At 40.2% G+C, this 21940-nt stretch overlaps 1 protein-coding gene and 1 long non-coding RNA gene across 2 annotated transcripts in view; one reads left to right on the plus strand and one right to left on the minus strand.

The window, feature by feature from the left end:
- The window catches only part of gmds (GDP-mannose 4,6-dehydratase), a 198178-nt gene that overhangs the window by 122045 nt on the left and 54193 nt on the right, over window positions 1–21940 (plus strand). The window lies entirely within an intron of this gene.
- Window positions 19672–20395, minus strand: LOC146555156 (uncharacterized). Its single transcript, XR_014889251.1, has 2 exons — window positions 20122–20395; window positions 19672–19785 (listed from the first exon to the last, which is right to left on the minus strand). It is a non-coding gene; the product is annotated as an uncharacterized LOC146555156 (long non-coding RNA).

The raw sequence follows: 21940 nt of genomic DNA on the forward strand, positions 1-21940 counted from the left end.
GCGGCAGCTAGTTAGTTTTAATATTACTCTTATTATTCTTTCTGGGTCACAAAATAAACGTTTAACATATTTTCAGGCAAGAATGTAGCTGTGTAAACCTCAAATATCTGCTCAGTTTATCAAGACACCACATATTTTCAAAAGCGCTCCGACGTTTTCGGAGACATCTGTTACCCACCAACTCGATAGCTAGCCGGGGTTCAAGGCTCACTAGAGCCGGTGAGAACACCGGACTCCCTGCAAATCGTTTTCAAACCCACCGCCGTCTTTTGCTACTCAGGTTAAACATGATATATAAGTCACTTAGATAACTTAAAAATATTATTGTTTGGCTTTTTTCAGTATTTTATTTGTTCCTGAGTAAATCGGTTTGGCTGAGATTAAAGTTGTTACATTTTAGATAGCAAGGAGCAGACGGCTGAGTTTATTAAACTCCACCGAAACAATCTGCAAATTTCATTAAAATTTAATAAACTATCATCTTGTCTTTATTTTTAGTTAGCACATACCTTAAACACTTAAAGCTGTAAGCTAATGATAGTTATATAAGAGCAGATGCATGCTGGTGCAATAAGTTGTACGTTTTACGTCCAATGGATGATGATCTGATCAGTCAACTATCAAAACAATTGTTTGTGGCAGCCCTAAAATAAATAAATAAATATATATATATATATATATATATATATATATATATATATATATATATATATATATATATATATATATATATATATACACACAATGTGAAAAAGTAAAAAAGTGCTCCAACCTCTGTATCCTGCTAGTATCTGGTGTGATGTCCTCGTTGGGCATTAACAAAAACTGAACATATTCAACAAATGTCAAGCGGTTCTCCACACCGGCCTTGGGAGGATTTTAATCCGTTCTGTGGCTTTTTTCCTCTTTGAGAAAAGAGCAACTTGTGTTTTCCTTCTCTAAGACCCACCATCTCTTTGGCATTGGAAAACTTTGAATAAGCCATGATACTACAACTACTGTGTTTCACAGATTGGGTACGGTTCTTATGCTGGAATGCAGTTGTGCCCTGTCTCGAAACGTAATGACAGCACAAACATCCTCATCCACCCCTGTCAAGGTGAATACACGTTGGTTTCATCAGGGCGGCCTTTGCAAACATTTCGTGCCCAGAAGTCTTTTATAACTTTTAGTATAGCTCTGTTGGACCAATCCAGCTGTCATATGATACGATATGGTATGATATTGGGAGGGTACCAATGCTTTTGAATTTTCTTTATTTGAGCAGTCTTTACAAATGTTATGTATGTGCTTATCTAACCCTTTCAAGTCTTCAAATATCACCTTTGTTTTTGCTATAATGCATTTTTACAAAGATGTTTTGTTCAGACAGGGCACCCACTCACAGCTCAACACTGTTGATTGATTGAATGAATGTAAAACATACTGAACCAGTTGCATGAATGTGAGTTTGAGGATGACTGTGACTGCATTCTTTGGGAGTATTTCCCAGCATGCACTCTGCCTTCAGATCCCACTCAGCCACCCCGAAAGAGGAGGCTGGGAAAAGCGCAGAACACAGACTATCTCAAATCTCAGGACAAGGGGTACCAAGAGACCATTGACCAAACTGACCTGGAACTGGCCACAGATAAGAGTAAAAAATTTACAAGCATCGTGATAGTCTATAAATTTCTACATAAAAAAGTCAGATTATTAATTTCATATAATAGTTCTTCTTCTAGGTTGCCCTGCTTATGGCGGAAGAATCTTACATATTTTACGTTTCCTGATTTCAGGGTATCAGACATAATTTGGATCTTAACCTGAAATCTTATAGACCAGTGACCCAAAGAGGTTGCAGTGAACTGACATGTGGTAATGTAGTGTTGGACATATGTGTCTCGTCAGCTCATCCTTTCTGATGTTCATCCCATTATATTGAAAGAGCAGAGGGCAGGAGGCTCCCTGTGTGCCACATGGTACTGATTTAGCTGTTAGTGTCAGGCTCTTCTTTAATGAACAGACAGGTTGTAGTGTTTCTTCTTGTGTAACTTGTTTTGTGTGTCTCAGTGGAGAGGTTTTATCCCTTGAGGTTGTTTGAGAATCTGCATGTGGATTTGAGGGCAAGGGTTGTGGACAGGAGTGTATATTTTTACATTTCCAATAAAGCAGCAGCAGAGAATCGTCCAAATTTAGAGATGAGCGGCATCTATACAGCAGGCAAACATGCTTAAGCTCCTGTCTATGGATGTTGTTTTATGACCAAAATTTGATTAGATGGTCATGACCTTTAAAAAAGAACCCCCTTTAATTTGGTTATAATATAAGTAATCTAAAATGTAATCATTTCAGGCTATTAAAAAGACTTGAATTGAACCTATATTAAGTTCATGTAGACCCATTGAATAATTTCGTGTAGATTAAAGGTGCATAAAAAATAAAACGTTTCACTTATACTTTATGTGTTTGTGGAATAGTTGTGATCAGAAAACCGCAAAATGCCCAGTAAAGATAGAAGTATTAGTATTACCAGACGGCAGTTACTTTAAATATAAATCGAGAAAAACTATTAAAAAAGGAGTCCTTTCATTTTTGAGCCAAGTTTCTTCAAACTTTCAAGCTCATTAAAACAGTACAAATATGTATACTGCATTTCCATGTGTTTTCTGATGTTTCATTAAATTCCTGCACCTATTTCACATTTGCCTGGTAAAATCTAAAGATTGATTTATAAAATTCCTTTACCTGTCATAAGCACTTCATTAGCACCCTCCCCTTTCCAGTAACTTAAGAGATAGAGCCGGTTGTCCTTTTGTCTCAGAATTCCATGTACACCCACTACCTGGCATGGCCTCTCTCTTCCACAGGAATGCGAATGTGTGCCACAGTGCCACTAGCGTTAAAAGGTGCAATGTGCACACTATTTACTTTTTACAGTACACTTAAACAATCGAATCATTTTCCTCACTTAAATAACATTTGAATTCTGGATGTAGCTAAAAGACTGAAGCAGTGTTAGAAGTCGATTAAACTTTGTTGAATGAATAAAAAAGGAGCGAGTGCAACAGAAGAACAGAGTAATAGGAAAAACGGTAACGATATGAATATGAAGAATAGGAATTGCTCAGCAGTCAAAAATTCAATTAGCAGTATATTGTTACACAGATTTGTCTTTTAAAAGTACACAAAGACTGTCAAGCACATATGATCACCCATTAATTAAAGGATAAGCATTTCAAGGTTTTTTCGGTATGTAAGGTATTGCTCAGGCTTTGCTGTGTGCCAAGTTTAAACTGTGGTTATGGAAACAGTGAACCTGTTTGTCTTGTTTTGCTTTTAGAGCCAGGATAATAGCAAAAGATAAGATGTTAATACTTCTGCTTTTGCTTTGCTAAATTTTGAGGTTGAAAGAAATAACTGTGACTTTCTGAAGATGCAATGCACCATGTCATTATCTTACTACTGGCTCACAGGGACATAATCTGCATTGTTTGTTTTTACCCATCATTAAAAACTGGGGGGGGACACACACACACCCAGAAAACAGTCCCAGAAAACAGTCCCAGTCTGTCCGAATGAAAACTGTGGAATACTGCATATGGTTCCATAGTTTCCACTGCAGCACCAGTATCAGCTCCAGACATTAAGGATGTTGTTGTAACATGTGATTTTATTTTATTTTTTTAAAAATGCCAGTATCAATCATTCTGGAGCTGTCTAAGCTGTCATGAGGATCTGCTGCCAAGGACAAGCCCTCAAATCAACTGTAAAGTCAACAACAGAGAATTATTAAATTGTTTTTCAGTCATTTGTTGCTGACATTGTCAATCAAGCCATACAATAGTTTCACCCGTAAGGTCTTTCTGTGGTTGCATTCACAATTTTTTAGTCCAACGACCAAACTCCCAAGCATCGAGCTTTTAGTTGTAACCACACCTGTATGATGTCATGCCCACAGGTCTTTCTCAGTTCTTTTCATAATATATGCTTATTAGATTGCTATCTGTAGATGCAAGTTTTGCATCATTTTTTCCAAACAGCACTGTGAGTGTGCACTCAAGTAAGAGAAAGAGAGCAACTTACAGTAGATGCTTATCAGCAGGTCTAATCACTACCATGTGCTTTCTGACCACTTGCCTTTTTTATTGGGGCTGTTGGAATCCCAGCAATTAGTCTCCCTTAAATTTCACACATGGCCAGTGTGTTCGTCATATAAACTGTCCCACTGAAGGAAGACCTGTTCTAGTTCTGGGCTCTCAGCTTGTCTCTTTTACAGTGTCTAGAGGCTTTTACTACCCCTGAGCTCAATTCACTCACTCTGGTGGTCCACGAGCCTGGGAAACAGTTTCTCCATTCAGACATACACGCTGACGGGGGGAAAAATTTAGTTGAGATCATATTTCCTTTGTTCAAAAAGGTCCCCTTTCATTTTTATTTTGGTAGAAGGCAGAGCGGCAGATTTTGAGTTTCTGTTTAATTTGGCGTGGATTATTATTTTGTCTAATTGGCTTTTAACGAGATTTTGACAGAAGTATGTGAAGAAGCTGGTCTGGTTCTGTACCACCCACCCACAAGGTCCACTCAAGGTTAACCCCATACAGATCTGCATCTTTGCTTTCCTGTTCTCCTTTCATTTCGCTCCCTTTTAAGCTTGCTTAAGATTGCCTATATAGCCTGTAATAGAATCATATTTTGTCTGAGTACATTTACACTGTTAACTTACGTATTCTCATTTTTTTACTACATTATCGATAGTTTTTTTTTTTCAAATATAAGATTAAACTTCTTAATTGCAAATGAAGTATATTTAAATTGCAGTTCACATGTAGCAATGAAATACTGTAACGGGGCCAATGTAATATTAGCTTATGCTGACAATACTGTAGTATGCTTGTATTTAAATGTTTTTGGCTACTACAAAAGTGCATCTACTTATAAACACAACTCTATTATATTTACCAACTTAGCAGCTATTGTGCATATTTTAGTGTCTTTGTTCCTATACAGTGATTAGCTGGAACTTTTAAGAGTTTCACGGGGTACTTTTACTTTGAAGGTGAACACTCTTTACAGATATGCTACCACTTAATGAGCAGTTGTTGAGTGTTTACAGACAACGGGTAACCTATAAGCAATCTGCTAGGAGTTTTTGTTTTGGTTTTTTTAGTGCAGCACCATTTACCTCTTTATGACCAATTTCACCTAGAGACAGCCAGCAACTTCCTGCAACCATTTGCCAAGCAGTTGCCAACTGGTCTCTAGGCCTTTGTTACTGTGGCCTTAAATATAATTTAAAGTGGTATTAAGATCTTAAAAGTGCTATGAACACTTTTCTATGTTAGACTGAGTAAAACAAATTAAGAAAAAGGGCATACTCTCTTTAAGGATTAACTGGGGGATATCGTTTTCAGCACTGAATCATATTGTCAGTCAGAAACAATGACACTAATTATTGTAGTGTGCACATTATGCTTTAAATGGCACGCAGACCTTGAGTTATTATAAATATACCAGACATTATTTGGTTATACAAGGATTAGCAGAAAAATTTCACAGTTTTAAGACGGATGCATCCCAACATCTTTGGTGTTTTCCACAGATTATTTGAGGTTTTGAGTTTACTTTACATGACAGCAAGATCCTGATTGTGAAGGTAATACAGGCTGCAAGTGCCAATCAAAGGTTGTAATGGAAAAGTTTAGGATGATTTACTGAAGGGAAGAGAGTAATGATTGTAACATTGGCTTTCTCACGTCTCTGTGTATAATAGACTCGATACAACACATACAGATGATGAGCGATTCATTTGTCAGAGGTTTCTAAGAATTATTATTGTTGTTGTTGTATTAGTGCCTCACTTAAGCTTCCACTTTCCTCTGAGTCTAAACTGTTATCTAATCAAAACAAGGGATTCTTTGAATATTTAGATTCAGGGAAACACCCTCAAGCAATTGTGTGTGTGATAGGAAGGCAAATATTTCCCACTAAGTCTGAGCGAGTGTGCCTGGGGGAAATTCAAAACACTCCTGCCGTTTGGTCTGCATTGTGCTCCCTGCCAACTATCACTATCATACAGAAACTGCTTTTGTTTCTTGTGAATTTTGGTTATATTTGCATGCACAAATAGGTGTGTGGATGTCAGTTTTGGGTTTTTTCTTTTTACGTTTTGAGGTTTTGGTACAATAATGTGCAGTGTCGAGACACAAGGATTGTGTTTTCCGTTAAGGAAGAGAAAGTGAATGAGAATGAGAGATTTTTTTTTTTTCACTACATCATACATACTTCTGATCACACTGGCTCCATTGTTCAAAGGCTTGTTGTAGAGAGGAATTGTTTAACCCTGTCCTGCTACACAGTTGGATTGACTTTGTAGTTTGGTCTACTGTAATTTTTAATGCATGTCCATGTTTATAAGCTGTGTGTGTGTGCAGGTGCACATTTTCATTACTTGGAATGTTTATGCATGCTCATACAACTAAAAATGTGGAAAGCCATGCCTGTGAATGCCAAGGCCAGCAGCTTTGCAGATGAAGTATTAAGTGGTTCCACTGATTTATGCTGCATTACAAAGAATTTGACAGAATTTCTGCTTGACCGTGACGAGGAAACAATGAGGTTTCTGGATAAAATTTGCTGTGTACACATGCCCTCGTGCACTGAAGACATGTGACCACCCACGTTTACTGCCCAGCAGCTCACCTTTCTTTTGAGTGTGTAACACTGAATTTAAAATCAAACCTTTTAATACTTTGATCCTGTTCCCTAACCTAAACCACTGCCCTCATCAGGAGTTTCCCTTAGAACAGTCCCGACTGTCCTTTGGCTCCAAAATTCTGCTCACTCATTAAAATCTCAGCTCTAGTATTTTCCATGTAAGTGTATAGTGGAAATAAATTGTAAAACACTTTGAAGGACCAGCGAGTGTTGGTGTTGTGTGTGATGAGAGGGATGTAAAACATATAGCAATTTAACACCAATTCTTATTTTCACAAAATCTACATAAATATGAAATGTTTGAGTAGGAACAGGCCCAGTTTTTAAGTAGTTTTTTTCTTTTAGGCGCTCTTTGGAAGACTTTAAAAATTGGAAAACTCCAAGGTACTCTCTCAGGTCATGGTCATGCTTTGTTTTTTATTGTTTTTTGTTGTTGTTGTTTTTTAAACCTAAGACACATTTCAGCAAAAGCATGCAACACATTTCATATAGGCACATTACTGTGTTGTAACAACACAGTAGGAATTTTCCAGTTGTAGGGTTTCACCAACTTTCACCTCGGATGAAATTGGAATCTTCCAGTAGTGACGTTCTCCCAGTAGGAATCTTTAAAAAGGGTGTGAACATATAAAGGCAGCAAAAGCGATGTCAAACAGAACATAACAAGATCAAGCAATAGCGTTAGTTACAAAGCTTATGAGTGCACCTCAAATACACAAATATATAAAATATGCAATTTGTTAAAAAAGTGGTTGAATCTAGGTTTGATTATGGAATCTGTAAATCCAAAAAGCTTTGGTTGAGTTTTTTTTTTAGCTTGTTACTGTTTTGCTTTGCATGAAAAGTGCATTTTGGTCAATGCCAAAAGCTTGAATGGCTTTATGCCACGGCGACCATGACAACTCGACCAAAATTATTGAAAACATAAGCAATAAACTTGTGATCTTTTTGCCTTTGATATTGTTGCTTTGAAGATGGGGACCAGGTTTCACAGTCATTTGCTGTCTTCAAAGCAACGTTGGTCAAGTCATCAATAAAACAGCAATAAGACTGAGTCAGTCTGCTTTCAGTTTGCAATTGAGTGGGGTGGAGCTAGCAATTCCATGGAACCTGACAATGTGACTATTAACTGTAATGAATTGACAGAAATTGCATTTTTATCCTGTTTACATATAAAGGAATTCACTTTAACTGCTTTTTTACTTTTAGGGCCCAACCACAACCTCATAGACTGATGAAGAAATTCAGAAATCACTCCACATATAAGTTGCTGCAGGACTGCAAAATAATGCAGGCACTCGACAAGATTTATTTTTATGTAGGAGTATAACCAGAACAGTGGAAAAACGTTGAGTCGCATCGCCAACAAGTTATCGGCGCAGCAACATGTTGGCAATCTGTCTGATTTTATCAAATTAAGCCTTGATTATACTTTCTGGGTCAATACGAGCATGGATCTTCAAGCAGGCTTCAAAGAAGCATAACAGGAATGACTGCTTGGTCGTGATATCTCCACCTGTCCATGTCCACTTCCACTCTTTCTTTTTTTAACATCCATCCATCAGTATGTGGGGATTGAATTGTTGCTTTCTATTTTACAAATCTATTCTCATTTTAAGCTTGTTACACTGATTTTCTTTCTTTTTTTAACAAAAAAAATTAAATACTTTCCAGTCTGCAGTGTAAATCCTTTACTTTCAGCCCTCAACTTAATTCCCCTTTCTTTGTGGAGGAAGTGGGCTGTCCTCTGAGATGAAGTCTTCCTGTAGTGACTCCCACTGCAGCTCCACAGGAAGGGTTGGAGCAGGAGTGTAAGAGCAGAATGAGTCCACCCTCAGGCAACAGCACTGGGATGGACCCATTCAGTTTGGCTGAGGTAGAACAGAAACGTTGATTTCCAATTAAAATACAAAATTTACTTTTACCTGAGAAGGTTCACTGAGCAACAGTCCAGTTCTTGTTCTCTTTAGCCTAAATGAGATGCTTCTGATGTTTGATGGCTTCAGTGTGGTATTGTAGCTCCTGTTACAGAAAAAGTGTGAACCTGGTGGTTCTCATTGATAGTTCTTTAAAAAACGTTTTTGGCAGTCCTCTCAAGGCTGCAGTCATCCCTGTTGCGTCTGCACCTTTTTGTGCTACACCTTCCACGTAGCTTTTTACTATTATACAATGACCATCAATAGCTTATCCTCCATGTGGAGTACAGTGAGTTGACGATCTTAACATCTGTCAAGTCAGTAGTGTTTACTGAACTAAGTTGAGAGACAAGTGGTAAATGGGCTGGTCCTTGCATAGCACTTTTCTAGTCTGAGCATTCAAAGCGCTTTATACAGCTTGCCTCATTCACCCATTAACACCCCTTCATACGTTTGCATGTGTGTCCTTTTTCTACGTAAGTGCTTTCTATCTAATATTCACACTCATTCATACATAAGAACAACTTGGGGTTAATCTTGCTCAACGATGGCTTGAGCAAACCGATATCTAACCACTAACCTTCCGACTAGTTGGTGTCCTCCTGAGCCACAGCTACCTCAGGTATACAGTATTTTAAACAGTTTTATATTGGAGTTCTTGCTTTCATTAGATGTCAGCCATGATTATTAAAATTGTAAAAAAAATACTTGCAATATTTCATTTTGATTTGATTAGATTTTCATTGGGATTATGGATTTCCTATATTTTGGCTTTATCAGTTGAATTTTTCCTGCACATAAAATTAAAGATTTATGTTTTGCAGTTGCATGCAACACAGTTATTCAGCACTGGTTTCAACCTTTAGTAAAATGCCACGTTTTATGTTAAATCTGTATTAGAGCATAGAACATTTTACAGTAGTAGGCTCTCTTTGTCAGCTGTAATTGTGCTGTACATTTTAAACTTTAATTTCATAGCAAGAAAATGCAAGGGTATAAGGAGCTCTCTTGAGAACCTTTCACACACACATATTACCATATGTAAGGAATTTGCAAAGGTCAGCATGAACCACTGAATCAGACCAAACTTAGCCGCTGCTTTATTATCCGTGTACCCCTCTGGGTGTCTGACTGTGGAACAATGTGGAACAACAACCACAAGACTGTGCAGTCCCTGCTGACATGCTCCAATACAAACACAGCCTCTCTTGCTCTCCCTCGCTCTCTTCTTTTCAATCTCTCTTTCTCCCTCTCCCATAGCCAGGGGTGAGGCATCTGTTTCCTATGCTCAACATGTGGAGGCACTGCATATAATACAAACACGCACACTACTGTTTACACTACTCTTGTCTTATCTTACTCACTGGACACATTAGAGGAACATTTCAAAGCACACACCTCTAGTAGGTTCAAAGCTTGTGTGTGTATGTCAGTATATGGTTCGTATGTGTGTAACTGTGGAGTGACCGTGCGGTTTGTTTTGATGACACTGACTGTTAATCGCTTGTCCTTTTCAGTGTCGTTTGGCTTTGGGTTTGTGTTAATGTCCTGATGTTATCACCTTAGTATCAACAGGGACGCCGCTCTCATCTGATCTGCTCTCCCTGCTGATAACTGGTGCGTGTGTGTGTGCGTGTGTGCGTGTATGTGTGCGCGTGTGTGTGTGTGTGTGTGGGGGGGGGGGATACTGTAGGAAGCACTGGAGTTACTGTGCTTTGTGGTTGTGGGAATAGTGCAGTGTCTGATGGCCATATGTGTGTGATTGCTTCAACAAATTATAATGAAATTCAGTTTACAAGCAAGGATTGCAGTCGTGTGAAAGAGAGTTTTCACAGGACTCTGTGCAGCACTGTGAAAAACTAAGTACATGATTCAGTAGCTTATAGAAATATGTTTAGCTGCACTAATCTGAATGAATCATTTTCTACATGAACATTTTATTTGTCTTTCACATCGTCATGGAGGAATTTTTGCCCACTCTGCTTTACGGCATTGCTCCAGATATTTGAGGTTTACTGGCATTCATTTATGCACAGCTCTCTTAACGTCCTGCCACAGAATTTCAATCCTGTTGTGGTTTGCACTTTGATACTTTGACTATTTTCTTTTATAGATTTGCTGGTGTGCTTCTTCTTTGCACAATAGATCTTTAACCTGCATTTGTGGAAAGCATATAGAACTGTGTTCACAGCTAATGATTTCTGGAAGTTTCTGAGGGAGTGATTTCAAAGACAGAATCAAGTCTGTTTTTAATTTAGTGTCGCCTGAGGGCCTGATGATCACGGGCAATATTGACTTTCCGCCTTGTTCCCTGCACACAGAGATTTCTCCATATTCCCTGAATCCTTTAAGGATGTTATGTACTATTAATGATGAGATAATTAAAGTTTTAAAATTTAATTTTGAGGAACATTATTCTGAAATTGTTCCACAATTTATAGATGCAGTTTTTCGCACATTGTGGAACCTCTGCCTTTTTTTTTTTATCTCCAATCCTGTTATTGTCCTGCTGCCAGTTCACCTAGTTACTTGCAGTGTCCCTCCAGATATCTCCTTTATGTTCCACTTACTTTACAGCCTTTTATTGTCTTGTGTTCGAAGTTAGAATAATCAAAAATTCTAAATCATCTAATAGTTTTCAGCAAATATTAAAATGTCTCAGCAAACAGTTGAATAAGCTATGCGTCTATGAGATTTGCTGATCATTGCATTGCTGTTTTAGTTACACTGTACAGAGCATCCAATGTTTTTGGGAACAGTCTCTTTTGTTAGCATGTTAAGCATCAAGCATGTGAGTTCACGTTGAAAACCCAAACAAGCTAGCGAGCGCAGCACCAAGCTGTTGTACTGCTGTTCAAAGCTAAAATGTAAAAAGTGCCAGATACAACAGTTGTGATTAGTCTCTTAGCAAGTGCCTGAGACACCAGTTCAGATGTGGTGTCAGAATGTAACTGATCAACTTTAACTGTGTGTCAGTTTTTTTGTGTTACATATTTCTATGTGAAATACTCATGTTCTGATGACGTTAGCCGGACGATGAGTCTGTCAGTAGCAGCAGGTGAAAGTAGATAGCCGATTTGAAAAATTCCCACAGGAAACTGCGGTGTGTGCCACTGTGCTTCAGGAAATAGTGAATGTGTTTTTGTGTGTGCCTTTCGGGCCGCCCTCCCTCCCTTCACCCCTGCTGTGGCGGTCAGATAACATTAATGAATCAACAGGCACTTAAAAGAGAGATAAAGAGCGTGGAGGATGGAGGGGATTTTATCTGTTTTTAAAATATTATGTTGTGCCCATTTTGTGTTTTGCAAAAATGATGAATGTGCAGTTTCCCAGCTGTCCCCAAAGACCCCCACCACCCCACCCCCCAATGATCTTTCGCTGAATTTCTCTGTCACCCACTCCCTTATCAGTGTTGTCTCAGTTCATGCAGATAAGACAAACTACTCATTTGACAGAACACAGATTTTTATTTTTCCAAAACCACAGATTAGCTTCAGCGATATTCTTTAATTATTATTCTTTCATTTGGCACATTCTCTATTTTGCAGGATAACTATGGTGTCATTATTTGGAAGCTCTAAAAACTACTTGCTCAGTTATACATAAAGTGTGTGGTAACTCACCATGTAGCCAGAGCCCTTGTTAACCCTTCTCCATAACCTTCCATGCCAATCAGACTCATTGCATAACATGATGTGCACTTCTCGAGAAATGCAACTAAAGCTTCAGCCCACAATGAGTCTGACTGACGTGGAAGGTTAGGGAGTAGGGTTAGGGAAAGTTTCTGGTTACAAAGTAAGTTACAACATAGATTTCCTGCTGAAGCATAATTCAGGGATTAGGCCTCACTGACATGGGCCTAGAGACCAGTCAGCAACTGCCTGGCAATCTCCTGTCACTAGGGAAAAATGTGTATTCCCCTTCAGTTCACAGGAATTCACTGTAGGTTCCTGAGTGAAGCTGGTCACACAAAGGGTGGTGAACCAAAAACATCCTTGCGATTGTATTGGTCACCTGGACATAACCACGGTCAACCCATAGTTTCTACACAAACGTGACTGGTGAATTTTTTGTTGGGTATGGCAGAACTGCTCAAAAATTCCAAAATGACAAGTGGACATAGCTGACAAATGGACATGGGTCCTGCATTGCTTCCATCCAAAATGTTTGTTACTTCTACATTTTTTTGTTATTTTTACAGCAATCATTATAATCAATACTGCTGCTGATGCTGATGGAAAATGTCAGTGTCTGTCAATACACAATAACCCACTGCACAGATTATTAGGCAGATGCTTCAGTATGACTGCACAGGTTGCTGCAGTGCAGAAAGAAGGCGTGAAACACAATAATGTATGGGTGGTGTGTGTCACTATTTTCTACTGTTGACACTAAAATAAAAAAGTAAAACTGTTAAGTGATGTTCACTTAACATTACAAAAAATGTTTCTGTATAAGAATTGCCTTTAAAAATGCTTGATGCCTAATCCAACATGACGGTTGGCCTCTGCCCTTCTTTAAATATACTAACAACATTTTTAAACATGTGACAAAACACCATTAAATTGTTCAGTCTGTATTTCTGTCTGTTGCCTGCTTTTCAGCAGGAGAGTTGCTCTTCCACCTGCAGTAGGGATTTTACAATAATCACCGACCTTTGTCTCAAACACACAGAGTTTGGTATCTCATGCACACACCTGCTCTTCATTGTCCAATTTGTGCAAGTGTAGTAGCCACAGAGGAGCGTAGAAACGGTAAACAGGCTGATAGTATCTCCGATGAGATCACTGTAGCTTGAAATGCGTTTTAGGCACAGAGACGTGGTCCAGCATTGACACATGCCTTCACACACATAACAGCTTTGAAGGGGAAAGTGACCATTGTTCCGGGTGACAGATTAAAAGCAGGGCAGCATGTAGGAGCACAATCTGTGTTCAGGCCTGTTTACACTGTAAACAGTCTCTTTCTTGCAGTTCAGCTTCTGTTTTCAGCCCCCCAAGGTCGGGGGTCATGAGTTCAAATTCAAACAGTCGAGGAAGTCTGGCAATTCAATTCGCAAACACCCGTACAGTTTCCTCACCGCCCACTTACTAACCTCTCGTCTTCTGATTTCTGCCTTAAACATTGCAGGAAGGTTAAAGGATATCTCCTCATGCTTGTTAATAACTTTCATTACATTTCTGCCTCACTCTTTCCTTCTTGTCATTTAGGTTGACAAACGTCTCTCATTTTTAACTGATCCGTCTGAGTCCAAACTCCCATGGAATTATCTCTTTTCAGATTTCATGGAAAGACTAAAAATATTCCAACTACCATAAATTGCATCTACCGCCTACGATCAGACTGTTGCAGCCAGTGACATCCCACAATTCCTGATAACATGAAATACACAAAATTAGCTTCCTGTGTCACGTTTATCTCCACTTCACATACTCTCAGGCCCTTACCCCCCTTTTTTAAAATAGGTCTCAAAAACTAAAAACAATGCAGTTCTTAGAATTTATGGATGGAACTAAACGTTTTTTGGTATTATCATGCTCTCATTTCTTTTTCCTGTTCTTCTTAACAGATACTGAAAAATTAGTCATGTGATGTTTAGAAATTGTGTTTTCTTCACATATATAAAAGAGACAAAGCCTCACATTTTAGAAACTGAATGGGAATATTTGACATTTAAATGCTGAAAAACAAGAATTTGTTAACTTTGCAGCATCATCGTAAGCCACCGTGCGTCCACTTTATTCCGTCACTGTAGATTTTACCCTCGCTCCCAAGAATCTGCTGTGACATTCTGCTTGGATATTGCGGTGTATGGTGAGAGATATAGAAATAAATATAATCAATAAGCTTGTTTGTTACGCTGTGAGGCAGCGGTCGTCCTACCCATGCTTATGTTTGTTTTTCTTCCTGCCTCGTCAGAGGGAGCTGAATAAAGAGAGAACTTTTCTGGCCTAACATCACTCCGCCTCTAGCTGCTGATGCCTTCTCTCTGACAGGATTCACATTCACATGCATCTTTTTTACTGTGTGCAATTCTGAGTTAAAGTCAGTTAAATAAAGAGCAGAAAATCTGAAGCAACTATTTTAAACCTTTTAACTATTTTAAACGTGGTTCACATCCTCTGTAGCCTCTGCACACTGCCTATTCATAACCCAGCTATAACAGATTAGCATTCAACTGCTATATTTAACATTACTTAACTCATGTCTGTGTGGATATGTGTGTCTGTGTTGCTATCCCCCTTTTTCTCCCCAAAAATGGTAACACACCCACATCGAATGAGAGGGCTCCTTTGAGAAATGTGTTTCTCGGGTTCTCACGGTGTAAAAGTGACGCTATCGCTAAACTCCGAGAATCAGCAGCTCTGTCTGCATTACATGGTGCTTTGCCCAACCTGTGTGTGTGTGTGTGTGTGTGTGTGTGTGTGTGTGTGTGTGTGCGTGTGTGTGTGTGTGTGTGTGTGCGTGCATGCATGGACAATTTAGTTTACTATGTATATGTGTGTGAATTTGAGACTTAAATAGTGAATGACACTCTTTATGAGACCCCTGTCCATTCCTGTGGTGAAAACATGGAAAGACTGTTTAACTGCTCATACAGCCAGAGGTCATAGCCAAGTTCAAGTGTGTGTGTGGACTTCCCCATGCTTGTGTCTATGTTTAGATATACAAACCCACTGATAATTTCAAAGGAATGGGTGCCGGTTTGATTGATGGATTGGTTTATCAATATGAGATGGCTGAAGGAATTTCATTTTCCTAGAAGGCAGCCTCACTGTTTGACTACAATAAAATATAATTTTGATAGATTTGCGGCATACAACGTCCTTTCACACAGAAGAGTAAATCACACACAAACGCGCGTGCACACACACACACACACACACACACACAAATGTCCATTGTCACTGTTAGCATCATCAGTGATTCAGGTTTTTATCTAAATAAAGTCATATGTCACCATATGGAGAAAGCGTTAATGCCACATGTGAATGAATACAAGTTTTTATTGGTGCCGGTGGATTAAATCTACTATTTATAGGCTAAAAACACATTTAGAGTCCTCAGTAACAATTGAGTGCACTAAAAAGTTTTTAAAGACTTCAGATGTTCAGCTTGTTTTATTTCGTAAGGATTTTGTTACAGTCAAAAGCTCACAGAATAAGAGTAAATGCACATGTTTAAGTGAATGTGATTAACTTATTATAGTGGTGAAAAAAAGAGTTTAAAAAGTCAAGTGAAAAGCAAAAGGAGCATTATTGTCTGTACAACACAATGATGCGACCCCCAGCAGCCTCAGTGTGATGACAGGAATCTGGAAAATTACATCTTGTATCATTTTCCAAGAATAAGGGACACATCCTTCAACCATGAATGGAATTTTTGAGTTTTTATGTCTTTAATTGTAACGTATGGACATGTGGCACAGTGAGGAGATTTGTATTTCCTCACTTTTTTCTTCATTTTCCATCAAGTGAAGGATATTTGGGCAATGCCACTCATCTTTTTACAAATTCAAGTTACAGCAGCTTTTGAATGCAGGGGGGACATAGAGTTAAACGCATTCCCTACGAGTTCTGTTAATCTTAGATATGGGCTCGAGCACTTGTGGAGCTTCCAGAAGCAACACCCAGGAATCAACAAAATAAAATGTTTTCAACTTTTTTTCGATCAACTGAAATTTTGTGGCCCCTGGGTTAACAGGATGTTGTCTGTGAAAGAGCATCCACTGAGGCTGACCACTGATGCGAGGCCCGTCCAGCAGCAAAATGGACAGAATGAAACTGACAACGCAGAGGTGCGGTTGTCCCTGCGTCATCCCTGACCATGTTAAAACTCTGTGTGTGTGTGTGTGTGTGTGTGTGTGTGTGTGTGTGTGTGTGTGTGTGTGTGTGTGTGGGTGTGTGTGTGGGTGTCTGTGTGCACGTGTGTGTGTGGGTGTCTGTGTGCTTGCGTTCAGAGTGAGGTCAGACTGCAAATATAGCCTCTTCTGTCTTCAACTTAACGTCCAGACAGCCTGTGTCTGACAGGGAAAAACATTAAAGTCTCTGACTTTTTTGGTCAAAATACAACAAGAGAGACAAGCGGGAAGGAGGGGGGAGAAAGGGGGAGGAGAATGAAGAATGAGTGTGTGTGTAAAGGGGGTAGGAGGGTTAATAATTTCAGCCATGCCTAAAAATAGGAATCTTGGATTTAAAAAAAAAAAAAAAAAAAAAAAAATAGAACAATTTTGAAAAAAATAAAAGAAGCTGCTCTGCTAAAAATCACAGCTCCATAGCAGCCATTTGGACGATGTGATGGTGGAGCCTGGGAAAGTTGTGTACTAGCATGTCTGTGTGTGTATCAGTGTATGTGTGAAAATGTAGCCCTAAATTGAATGATTGAAGTTCTTACTTGCATTTAGGCACAAAACGGTTGGAAAGCAGTTATGTTGAGGCTGCTAATGCCTGGTCTGTCCCTGCGTTTACCTCATTTGGCCTGTCCGGGTCTAACCTAAATTCGTTTGGTTCAGCCAAGTATGGTCTGGACTGGTTCACGGTTCTGTCAAATCCTCCCCTGCCCTTTACTGACTCACGAGAAGACATTTGGGGATTTTCAGATAAAGACAGATTGAGAGAGAAAAGTGAAACATATCTAAGTTAAGTCACATAAAATATGTTGGAAATGAAAACACGTTAGATGAAACTTCGATGCTCAGGAACGTGAGGAATGTTAGCCCACCAGTCTCCATTTCAGTGCATTTAGTCTGCATTCTAATTTGATATCTGGTCCATGGCTGTTTCAAAGAGCACGTCTAATGTGCTAAAAAGAGATTCATTTAAATGTTATTTTTACCAGCTGGTTTATCTGTACTTGTTCTACAGCGTGCGGCAGGACTTAGTCACAGAGTCGCAGACTGAATGTCTCTTCATGTCCAGCTTCAGAGCCTTATGAGTTTTTTGTGTTATGTTGTTAAGGATGATTACCAGTTGCCAGTGTGCAAAGTAATTCTGTTATGAGTAGTGCTGTAACTAAGTGGTGGCAAAGGAAACACTGTTTCATTCAACATAATTGCATGAAATAATCCTGACTTTCACAGTCATCAAAAGGATGTAACTTTTATATATAGTTTGTTAGCTACTGTTAAGGTTTCCTTATTTATATACACTTCACTTCATATTTAGAGCAGATTTGAACCAAATTCTGCCACGTATAGAAAAAACATGAAGCTACACACGTTGAACATTACATGATATGAAACAAGTGCAAATGGAAAATACCCAGGATTCTTAGTCTGCTATCTTTCAAAAATGAAAGATTTATTTCCCACTGATCTGGGCTTAGTGCCCTGACAGAAGCCTTTCCTGAAGAAATGTGGCATTGGCAGAATCATGCTTTGGATTTGTTTTTCTGTGACTGGGAAAGAGAGAATAGTCAGGTACAGAGATGTTTTAATAAAAACTTGCTGCATAGTCCTCAGAACCTCAGACATTGCCACAGACAAGGGTCCAAAACACAAGGCCAAGACAGCAGTGAAATTTACTGGGGACGACTCTGTCAAGTCCTTCAAGTGACCCAGTGAAAGTCATGAGTTAAACCTGAACCTATTTAGACCCCCAACAATGGTTGTCCAGTGACAGTTGCAGGATAACCTGAGAGTAGGGATGGGTATTGATAAGATTTTCACGATTCCGATTCCATTTTCGATTCTGTTTAACGATTCAATTCTTTATCGATTCTCTTATCGATTCTTTTTTTTTTTTTTTAAAAGGAGAACACTAAGGTCGATTAGCTTACAACTGTTTTATATCTTCTCTTTGAACAAGAGTAACATGGTCTTACAAACCCAACAGTGAGATAAGAGATCCACAGCCTACGGCTCTTCAATGGGGTGTCACAGGGTCCCCAGGAAAAAAAATTTTAAATGTAAAATAATAAAATAAATATTCTTCTGTAGCAATAACAAAGTGTAACATAAATTATTCTGTAGCAATTACACAAGAATATCCAGTAATGTCCCTGCCGACAATTAAACACATTCACTTACCGAAAATCGGGGCATCTGCTGTGGCAAATGGGTTCAAGCCTTTTACCACAAACTTAGTCACTGCTCGGTGACATTCGTCTATCCTGGCCTGAAAGGAGACGCTACCGGTAGACTGCAGGGAGAACTGCCAGCATCTGAGGCAGCCAGACTCTGTCGGTCTCTCTTATCATGGTCACCTAAATGCACAGTAATGGCAGGTTTTGTAATAAGGCAGATCGCGCTAACATAAATATGCACTCTTAGTTGATTATTTACCTGCCGCATTAACGGGAGAGGACGTGCAAACGTTACCGCTGCTGCTGGGTTGAGATTCACGAGTCCGGAGCGGAATTAAAAACACGACATTCATTTAAGGTTATCACGTGTTTTGTCAGCAAATTCTATTTACATATTCGTAGTGTTTCCTCCCTTAAATGAAATATTTACTTTTCAAGTATTGCAAGTTGCCCTTTTGTCATCCGTTCTCCTAAAGTATAACCAAACTTTTGAGCGTTTGAGCCGCTTAGGCACCATGTTTCCTGCCAGGTAAATGACGCTCCGCAACGTGGTGACGTGATTCGGGGCGACTGGAATCGATAAGGGAATCGTTTGCAAAAATGGCAAACAATTCCAAGGAATTGAAACAGTGGGAACCGGTTCTCAACAAGAACCGGTTTTCGATACCCATCCCTACCTGAGAGAGCTCAATGCTTTATCTAATTTCAGTTATGTATATAATTGATTCATTTTCAATATTCCGTTGTTAAGTTGTTAATTTAAAAACGGTTTCAAAATTTTCATAAACCCCTCTGTCCCTTTTCAAAAGCAGAGCTAGGTGTTATTTGAATTTATCAGGTAGAGATTGGTTTATGAGTGCAAGTTTTTAACAAAGGTGTTGTAATGGAGGAGGTCACTGTAAGTGGGATGGACTTGACCTCCTGACTATGACTGATGTAGATGATAAGGTGCTGACTCTAAGAATCCACAATCTCAACAGGGTTGTCCGATAAGAACAGATGGCATATCCACAAAATCCACTGCCACTCAGGTATCTGTCGTTCACTCATTTATTTAGCAAGAATCCGAAGCACACATCCATAATGTGAGTGAGGGGATTTAACAGACTGTAAAATGCTATATGCCGTGTGGTGAGTGATGGTGTGGTTTCTGTTGGAAAGAACATAAAAGTCTTCCATAATTAGGTGAACAGAGTGAATTAAATGTGTAATACAACAATACAAACAATACTGGATAGTGGAACATTCAACCAAAATAAGGGAGTGTCAACAAATGCTAATTTTACTATTTACATAAATCCTAACTAGGCACTTTACATTAGAGCTAACATGAGAAATTAGTGACGGTCCCTTAATGACCGCACGGCAGAGGCTGCTTCGCAGTAAACGGCAGTAACAATCGGTAAACAAAGTGTGCGCCAAGGATTAAACAAGGGAGGATAATGGCCGCAGCAAAGAACAAACACGATAAAACACAGAAACTTACAGTCTCATGGACGCACACCGCTAACAGCATTAGAGGAATGAAAATCCACACGGTGAGTAAAACTCTGCTGACTCTTCCCACCTGCAGCTCCGACCGAACTCTCTGCGTCGACATGTGCGTAATGATGAGGTAGAATTGTGTCTTCTGATTGGTGAAGAGAATGGGTTGCCTCACCGCTCATTGGCTAAACGGCAGCCGTATGCTGATATCTTACTCCGCAGATGCGGCTCCGTTCGTGAGTTCTGCGAACTGGCTGGCCTTTTGTACAGCCGCCCCCAACTTTGCGGAGCAAAGGTGCACTTCACTTAGGAAGGTCAGGCAGTAGACTCCGGTGGAAGAGCTGGAAGTCTGATAAGTCGTCCCACTGATCGTGTATATGTCTTGTCTCCAACCTGTATCTGAACGGTTCGAACCCTGCCATCTGCTCCAGGGATTACTTGGCTGACCTTACCAACTGGCCATAGGGCACGAGGGAGCTGCTGGTCCACAATGAGAACGATAGTGCCAACAGTCAACTCATCTCTTTCCTGCTGCCATTTGTGCCGCATCTGGAGTGAAGGTAGATAATTCCGGATGTAGTGGATCCAGAATTGATCCGCCAAGGCTTGACATTGTCTCCACCTACGACGGCTCAGGAGTTCGGCTTCTGGGTAGATGACCTGTGGCATACCGGAATCAGGCCGCCCCATCAACAACATGTTGGGAGTGATCGGATCAACGTCTGCTACGTCTGAGGAGACATAACCTAGCGGCTTAGAGTTGATGATGCTCTCTACCTCGCTGAGTATCGTCCTAAAGACTTCCTCGGTGACATGCTGCGAGCCGAGAATGGTATGCAGCGCAGACTTGATGGAACGAATCTCCCGTTCCCAGGAACCACCAAAATGTGGAGCCTGTGGAGGGTTGAAACGAAAATGAATCTGCTGGCTGGCCAACTGTGACTTCAGAGCTGGGCCGAGTGCGTTGAAAGCCTCCTGGAGTTCAGAGCTACCACCTCTGAAGTTGGTACCTTGATCCGACAGCAGTTCGAAGGGCTTCCCACGTCTCGAGATGAAACGACGCAGTCCCATCAGGAATGAGTCAGTGTCCATGCTGGCAAGCAGATCAAGGTAGACTGCGTGGGTCGTTAGGCATTTGAAGATGATCCCCCACCGTTTCTCTGTACGCCGCCCCATCTTGACAAGGTATGGGCCAAAGCAATCCACCCCAGTTGAATAGAAGGCTGGGCGATGAAGTCTTAAACTGGATAATGGAAGGTCAGCCATCTTGGGAATGACCGGCTGGCTGCGCCACCTCCTGCATTCAGGACAGTTGTACTGGTGCTTCCGGACGGCCTCTCGTCCTCGAAGTATCCAGAATCTGCGCCGGAGCTCAGCAAAGACCCTCTCGGAGCCCGGGTGAGCAAGCTGGCGATCGCAATCCTGGACGATGAGCTTTGTGATAGGATGCTGAGGGTCAAGAACGACAGGATGCAAGATGTCTTGACTGAGGGTTTCACATCTGCGAAGCCGCCCCCCTACCCGAATCAGTTGAGCCTCTGGGTCATACTCAGGAGCTAAGGCAAGTAGGCGACTGCTGGCAGCTACCGGTTTGTGAGATGACAGCCGAACAAAATCTTCAGGGAAACTGTCTTCCTGTACCTTCCGGAGGAGTGCTAACTCCGCTTGCCTGTAATCCTCTGCCGTGGGTGTCGAGTCAGCAGCTGTCCCATGGACAGCTCGAACGTAAGCTTCCAGCAAGGTCTGGTAGCCACTGAAAGAACCAACATCAGGTAGATGTGGATCAGGTATTCTGGTGATGTTCCCACAGAAGCTCTCCT

Source organism: Mchenga conophoros, linkage group LG17 (assembly GCF_057382185.1).
Source record: "Mchenga conophoros isolate Kocher_MC1m ecotype Shallow Benthic linkage group LG17, M_conophoros_male_GT1.1, whole genome shotgun sequence".
In the NCBI taxonomy this organism is placed as follows: Eukaryota; Metazoa; Chordata; class Actinopteri; order Cichliformes; family Cichlidae; genus Mchenga; species Mchenga conophoros.